The sequence below is a fragment of the Sapajus apella genome, unplaced genomic scaffold (assembly GCF_009761245.1).
Source record: "Sapajus apella isolate SASKATOON/1434 unplaced genomic scaffold, GSC_monkey_1.0 scaffold2415, whole genome shotgun sequence".
Taxonomy (NCBI): domain Eukaryota; kingdom Metazoa; phylum Chordata; class Mammalia; order Primates; family Cebidae; genus Sapajus; species Sapajus apella.
Genome location: NW_022439341.1, coordinates 1,530 through 9,886, shown reverse-complemented (window position 1 = coordinate 9,886; position 8,357 = coordinate 1,530). Strand labels below are relative to the sequence as shown.

Sequence of the window (8,357 nt, the reverse complement as noted above, 5' to 3'; positions counted from 1 at the left end):
AAAGAACATGAAGAAACATTTCTCCAAAGATAATATTTTAATGTCCAATAAGCACATTAAAAAGTGTTCAACATCGCTAGTCACTAGGAAAATGCAAATTAATCCATAATGAGATGTCTCTTTCTACCCACTAGAATAACTACAACCAAGCAGACACATAACACCAAGTGCTGGAGAGGATGTGCAGAACAGAACCCTCTTACACTGCCAGTGGGAATGTAAAATGGTACAGCTACTTTTTTGGAAGATAGCATGGCAGTTTCTCAAAATGTTAAAAATAAAATTGGCTTCTCTAGCAGAACTGCAAGGGGCTCAAGACAAAAATCATAATAAAATAAGATAAAGCCAAATTGCCTTAAAGTCAGCAACTTTACTTCTATGTATCAAACCAGGAAAAATGAAAATGTTGTTCACACAAAGACTTGTAGGTGAATGTTCATAACAACACCACTCTCAAGAACCAAAAAGTGGAGACAAGCCAAATGTCCATCAACTGACGAAGGAATTCAAATGTGGGGAATACAAAGGAATACTATGCAGCAATCAAAAATGGGTTCTGAGGCATGCTACCGCAGTGGTCAACCTCAACAATGCAATGCTTCATGAAAGAAGCCAGATGCAAAAGAACACACATTGCATGATTTTGTTTATATGAAAGGTCCAGAACAGCCTAATATAGAGATAGAAAGCAGCTTACTGGTTGACTAGGGCTGGGAATGAGACTGAAAAGTGACTCTGATGAGCACAAGTTTCTTTCTGGGATGATGAAATGCTCTTAAACTAGATTTTGGTGATCGTTACATAATTCTGTAAATATACTAAAAATCATTGAATTGGACCAAGCACAGTGGCTCACACCTGTAATCCCAACACTTTGGGAGGCCACGAAAAGAAGATCACTTGAGCCCCAGGAGTTCAAGAACAGCCTGGAAAACATAGAGACTCCATCTCTACAAATAATTTAAACACTTAAACAGGTGTGGTGGCACAAGTCTGTAGTTGCAGGTACTCAGGAAGCTGAGGCAGGAGGATCACCTGATCCCAAGAGGTTGAGGCTGCCATGAGCCATGATGGCACCACTGCACTCCAGCCTTGGTATCAGAGTGATAACCCTGTCTCTCTCTCTCTCTCTCTCTCCCTCTCTCTCTCTCTCTCTCTCTCTCTCTCACACACACACACACACACACACATTGTACACTTAAAATGGGTAAATTTTAGTATGTAAATGACACCTCTATAAAGCTGTTAATTTTTTAATTTTTTTTTTTTGAGACAAGAGTTTTGCTGTTTTTGCCCAGGCTGGAGTGCAGTGACACAATCTCAGCTCACCATGTCTGCCTCCCAGGTTCAAGCGATTCTCCTGCCTCAGCATCCCAAGTTCCCGCCATGATGCCTGGCTAATATTTTGTATTTTTAGTACAGATGGGGTTTCACCAGGTTGTCCAGGCTGGTCTGAAAGTCGTGACCTCAGGTGATCCACCCATCTCGATCTCCCAAAGTGCTGGGATTACGGGTATGAGCCAGGCAGTTTTTTAAGTTTTAAAATTATACTATTTACCCCTAGCATCAAGATTGTAGTCTCAAAATACCATTGCCCAATGAAAGAAAACAAGCCTTCCTGGAGAAAGTGCTGATTCCAGGTCTAGGCCAGAAATGTGTAAGGAGCCTGGAACATATTGTCACTCTGGATAGCAAAGAATCCATCAAAGATCATTAGGATGATTTCAACATGTCTGAAGGGCCAATCTGAAGGGACTCCTTCTAACCAAACAAAAGACATTTTGCACATTAATAAGCCTCATAGTTGCAGTGAATTGAGATATATCAGATGTGTTTGAATGTCTGCATTCATAATGATCCTTTTGGAAAAATAAAAGTGGACTGGCACAGTTCCTCATGCCTGTAATTTCAACACTCTGGGAGGCTGGGTTAGGAAGATCCCTTCATCCAGGAGTTCAAGACCAGCCTGTGCAACACAGGGGGACTTTGTCTCTACAAAACGTTTTTAAAATTACTCAGGCATGAGGGCCCATGTCTTTGGTCCCAGCTACTCAGGAAGCTGAGATGGGAGGGTCACCTGAGCCTAGAAGTTTGAGGCTGTAGTGGCATGACTGCTTCTCTGCATACCAGCCTGGGCAACAGAGCTAGACCCTCCCTGTCTACATACATTAATTAATAGAAGTGGTCACCATTGAAGGATATAAATAAAACAGCCTATCATTTTGAAAAATGATAAACAGAAGAAATCAAGCCACGAACTGGCGTTTTCTATATAAATTGTACAAGTGAGTAACACAGTTTATAAGAAGCAGCATCTCTTTTTTATATTTACATTATTTTTTTCTTCATGCACGGCCCTTCTTAGGGTAGCAGTATCTCTTTCTGGAAGTATGACAGCTCATAAATGAAGAAGGAATGATACAACAATACCTTCATTGTTTGATCCATAATTGATCAATGGCCATTAACATCACTAATTAAAAAAGAAAAGATGTCCAGAGAGTACACACCTCCTCCCAGAAGAAACTAGCACAGTATTTTTTTCCTGACCCTCAATTCCAACCTGAATCTGACCAAGTCTTCAGATCAAACTACTAATTTATAAAAACTAAAAGTGACAAGGCGCAGTGGCTCACACCTGTAATCCAAGCACTTTGGAGGCCAAGGCGGGCGGATCACCTGAGGTCGGGAGTTCAAGACCAGCCTGACCAACATCGTGAAACCCCATCTTTAAAAAAATTAATTAATTAATTAAAAAAAAAAACTAGAACAAAGTGAAGAGCAAGTTAACCAACATCACAAGATACAGTTAACACAATTCACAGTAAGGGAAACAACATAATGAGAATACACTTAGCATAATCCAAACTATGGGGAAATGGCCTGATTTATTCAATAAATGAACCACAATGGACAGCAAAGAGATCAAAGTGGGAAGCTCTCAGGATCAAAAAAAAAAAACCTAAGAGGTGAATGAAACAATCTCAAAGAGAGACTTTGTTTGGATCCTGATTCAAACCATAAATACATGAAATGACTGGAAATTTGGAGCTAGCAGGAGAGTTGACAGTGATAAAGAGCAGTGGTGTGAGAAGGTTGGTTGGTGATGGTATTGGGATTACATTTTTTAAAGAGTTCTTGTCTCCGGGCACAGCGGGTCACACCTATAATCTCAGTGGTGTGCGAGGTCAAGGCGGGAAGATCCTTTGAATCCAGGAATTCTAGACCAGCCCGGACAACATAGCAAGACCCTGTCTCTACTAAAATACAAATAAACAAAATTAGCTGGGCATGGTGCTGTGAGTCTGTAGTTGCAGCTACTCAGGAAGCTGAGGCAGGAGAGGCCACAGTGAACCAAGATCGTGCCACTGAACTCCAACCTGGGTGACAGAGACCTTGTCTTGAAAGAACAAACAAGAATTGTATCTTTTACAGACGTATACCAAGACATTCAGGGGGGAAATTATATGATGCATGGGATTTGCTATAAAATCATGAGAGGAAGAGTAGAAGCATATAGGAGTGTACATGGAATGAGATTGGCCATGAGATAACAAATATCTGAATCTGCGGCTGAGTAGGTGAAAGCTCACTACACTAGCCTCTTGCTCAAAAAGCTCTAGATTAGAATGTTTGTCTAAAAATCCACTTCATGGATTTGTAACAAGCATTGAATAAGATCACATACACAGAGTGCTTTATCACCATGGCTTGCAGGTAGTCAGCACACAAACATTGTTTTTAGTTTTGTGTAGTCCCTGTCCATTAATCACACCAAAAAAGGTATGTTGTTCACACCAAGAGCTCTGGCCCATGGACCTTTGTCCACTTGGTGGTAATCTATTGGAATTTGAGGTTTAGAATGAGGAAATGCCAGCCTTCAAAGCCCAGGCCTACTATGAAATAGCAAAGCCAGCAGTCCCACATGCCTTCGTAGCACATCTAGTAAGTAGGACCACTTTTCTCTTACCTTGTAGGCACACTTGTTCATTCACTCACTATTTTTTACTCATTTATTATATGCCATGTATTGGGTGCTACAATTCTGCCTCAGCAGATGTGAAACCACATCCTGTTTGGGGTCTGGGATGGAAAGGAAGAGACAGAGGCCGGGTCTTGTGTCCAAGCTCTTTTCCGGGCTCAGGCATCTATTGAGAGGCATCTATTCCAGGATATCAGCCCTCCCACAGAAACCTTGGGTCAGGACATCTTGAGAGTCAGGGGAGTTCATGTTTTGAGGGGTCTAGAGCATGATCTGGAGGTCTGGAGTGTGAAGACATCTCTGGCCCTGAGGCCTCAGGTACGTTTCTGCCCAGGGTGCATCACACAGCAGTGTGGTGACTGGAAGGTCACATGCCTTTAGGAGAATTTCTTCCACCTGTGAAGCACAGGCCACAGTTCCTGCTCTGCCCACCCTCAGGGCTGGTGTGGGCATCACAGATGATCACATGTACTGTCCATGCACTGTAAAGCCTCTCACACAGGCAAATGTAGAAAAGCCAACCTCCACCCTCCCCTGCCCTGGAGCATCCATGTCCCCTCTCTGGTCACCCACTGTCAAGTGCGTAGCTTCTTCTCCCAGGCATTTAATGATGGAGGAATCATGGAGCATTGAAGAATCAGCCACTTTTTCTAAAGCTTTAACTCTGTTCAATGATCTTTGGCCTCATCCTGCTAACCTGTCAGCCCTATTAAAGTGTTTAGATGGCAGTGCAGAGAACTGGAGGCTGAGGGGTTGCAGGACGTTCCCTGGTTCTCGTGGCTTTAAGTGGGACTGAGCCCAGGCCCTCAGGTCCCAGCCCCCATGCTCAGTCACTCTGCTCTGCCTTTCTGGACCGTCTGATCATAAAGGTATTTTCCACACAACCTTCCTCTTGGTGTTTCAAGTGCACGTGAAAACCCAAGATCTTCCGAAAGCCCAGCGTTGGCTCAGAGGCTGTCGGGAAGTCAGTGCAGTGGGATCCATGGTTTGAGCTCTGCATAAATTATGGTCCGTTTCCTCTGGTCTTCTGCCAACAAGATGTCAGCAGTTCTCCTTACTGTGAGTGCATTTCCCAGGATCTTAGCTGATGAATTTGAGGAGAAAAGCATTTTCCTCCTTCAAGAATCTATACAGCCCCAGACCAGCAGCAAGTCAAGAAGAGGCCCCCAACCAAGCACAGGTGCACCTGCAGACGGTGAGCTGATGGCACTGAGGATACTCAGCCCTTATGTTGATTCAAGAATAACAATTGCAGGTTTGTTCCAAAGTTGCATATTTAAAATAAATCAATAAAAATGCTAAGCCATATTGTTAGTCATGTGAAAAAAATTTAATTTACTGTTCAATCAGTAGTGTTTCAACCACAGGAGGATACACTCACAGCTCAGCTTTGGTTCACATTTAATAGTGAAACACATCTGAAGCTCCTGATGAGACATTAACTGATTGTTAAATATTTGCTGCAATAGATCTGCACCTAAAATAGTGTTGCCAAATGACTCTTTAATTAATAGACGTTATTATTTGGATAACTTTTACATTAGCAAAAAATAGAACAGATATTGAAGTTAGCACAGGCCTTTTTCCTCCATTTCCCCCATAATTGACGTATCAGAATGGTGCATTTGTCATAGTTAATGAACCAATATTTACACACTATTAACTTATGTATTAGCATTATTATAACTTCCTATTTTGCATTTTCATGTTTTTTTTTTTTTTTTAGATTTGCAATGTCTTGCTCCACCTTGCATGCACTCATTGTTCTGCTGCTGACAACCCCCTGTGCTTCACCTGTTATTCTTACTGTCTGTTCCTTGGAAACAGTTGTTTTTTTTTTTGTTTTTTTTTTTAAGACCAATCTCACTCTGTTACCCAGGCTGGAGTGCAGTGGCACGATCTCGGCTCCCTGCAACCTCTGCCTCCCAGGTTCAAGTGATTCTCGTGCCTCAGCCTCTCAAGTGGCTGGGATTACAGGTGCCCCCCCACCACACTTTTAGTAGAGACAGGCTTTCCCTGTGTTGGCCAGGCTGGCCTCTGACTCCTGACCTTGAGTGATGTGCCCACCTCGGCCTTCCAGAGTGCTGGGATTACAGGCATGAGCCACCACACCCAGCTGGAAACAGCTGATTTGTTAAATGTCTCTAGAGTTTGCCTTTTTACAAAATGACACCTAGCTTGAATCATAGAGTATGTAGCTTCTTCAATAGACATTAAAGATCATGCCATGTTGGTCCATGGTGCCAGCACCTTGCTCTGAAACATCCCAGCCTCCAGAACTGAGAAAACACTGCATTTATACCACCCAGCCCATGGTATTTGGGTTACCTTTTCTTTTCTGTGGGCAGGGTCTCACTGTGTTGCCCAGGGTGGAGCACAGTGGTGTGATCTGAGTTCATTGCAGCCTTGACCTTCTGAGCTCAAGTGATCCTCCCATCTCAGCTGGGACCACAGGTACACATCACCATGCCAGGCAAGTTTTCTCTATATTTTTGTAGAGATGGGGGTCACACTATGTTGCCTAGGCAGTTCTGGATCTCCTGGCCTCAAGTAATGTTGGGATTCACTCAGGGTGGCTGGCAAGATATTAAGGGAAATATCAGGGAAAGTTATAAGATATAGACTCAAACATTTTGGAAGGCAAAAAGCTTTTCATAACTTGTAATAATGGAATAGGCTGAAGGCAGCCAGTTCTTACCTTAGAGCATGAGGTCATGGGTAAAAATTAGGGGTAATAGAAGCTTCCCCAGTTAAGTCTGTTCACCCCACCTTCCTTTGTCTCTAACTCCCTTGTTTACTCATGTGGTCTGAAAACTAACCTTTGAGCCAATGGCCCTCTGGGGGAAGGTCAAAGGGAGATTACCCCTTAATGGTGTTTGCTCTGGGCCCTGGAACCAAATCTTTAACGTGTTAATTATCCACAAGCATGTTGACTTAGAACTTCTGTCATTAAATATAAACTGAATAAATGCTAGAAGGGACAGTGATTGAAGGCTTGGGTAGCTCAATGGCCCTCTGAGAGCAGCTGACTTGTTCATGGTACTTTGTGTGTGGAGGGTATTTATTCATCTGTCACAAAGTCAGGGTTTGCAAGCCAGGTCCCCACAGGTGGGGATCAACATCTCAAAGCAATCCACCTGCCTCGGCCTCCTAAGGTACTAGGGTAAGAGGCGGGAGCCTCCTCGCCCAGCCAGCCTTGTTCTAGCAGCCTGCACTGACCCTGGCTGACTCTTCCAGATGACACTGGTTGGAGAGGGCAGTCGGGAGGGGCAGTATCAGGCTTTAAGCTGTGTGAAAGGGGAAGTTTTGCCCAGCAGCAAATTCTCTCTGGATTAAGAGTGTGGTGATTGGCAGCCACAGTGAACTAGAGAGACACGTCCTCCAGGGAAAGCCTGCACCTCCTCCAAGGTGTCTGTGCTGGCTTCTGGGGCCTTTGACCACTGCTTTCCATCTGGGTACTCTGTGTTCACAGGGGGAGCAAAAGACCTGAGAAACTCCACACAGCATGACTGGTCCTCATGGTCTCTTCTCTCCTGTAATTGTAGGTGACCTCAGGAAAACAGCCTGGATTCTGCAATCACTGACTCACTGATGAAAAATCCAGATGAAAAGAAAGGCGGGGCCTTCCTACTGCCTTCAGTCTGGAGATCTGATTCCAGCTTCCCACTGGGCACAAGGCGGGGTGGTGGAAGGAGCGGTTTTTACAGGTGAAGAACCCTGGCACCATTGTACAGTCCCTGGAGGAGCCATGTCCCTCTAGGTGGGTGGGTTTGTGTGCATGGAACTCTGGGGGGGGGGTCTTCATGGGTGTCATGCGGTGTGACTGAGTGTGTGTGAGAGTGTGTGTGGGAGTGTGTCTCCTCAGGAGATGTGTCCCACCTACACAGCACAGGTGCCACATCAATGTTCTCTAGGGGAACCCCACTATCACTGTGTGCTTTCCAAACATTTACACATTCATGGCTCACCACAGCCTTCCCCATGGACTCACTTCCCAGCCCCATGCCTCAGAAAATGAGGCACAGAGAATGACCCACGCTCCTGAGCTTTTCTGTGAAAGAGATGCAAGTGAGCGAGGGGTGGGGCCCGGTGTGGAAGCTTAGGACCACTGGGTGGCATTCCTCTCTCAGCAGCGGGCTCCTCGGCCACAGGGCAGGGGTGATCCAGCCCCATGCATATGCCTGGAAGTACCTGGGCATGCAGAGTTCCAAGACACCACCCACGGTTAAAAGGCGGCCCCAGTGCTCACATAGCCCAGGTCATCTGTGCATATGTCACAGATTTTCACCGAGCCATTAGCCTAAAAAGTCCAAGTCATGGAAACAGAGTAGAAGGGTGGTGTTGGAGAGTGAAGAACATGGAGAGCTGGTGAAGG

At 44.7% G+C, this 8,357-nt stretch overlaps 1 long non-coding RNA gene across 1 annotated transcript; it reads right to left on the bottom strand.

The window, feature by feature from the left end:
* Nucleotides 1-1,670: 1,670 nt before the first annotated feature.
* On the bottom strand, nucleotides 1,671-5,546 carry LOC116547224. The gene is made up of 3 exons (XR_004266988.1): nucleotides 5,041-5,546; nucleotides 3,960-3,970; nucleotides 1,671-1,682 (listed from the first exon to the last, which is right to left on the bottom strand). It is a non-coding gene; the product is annotated as an uncharacterized LOC116547224 (long non-coding RNA).
* Between the last annotated feature and the right edge of the window lie 2,811 nt (nucleotides 5,547-8,357).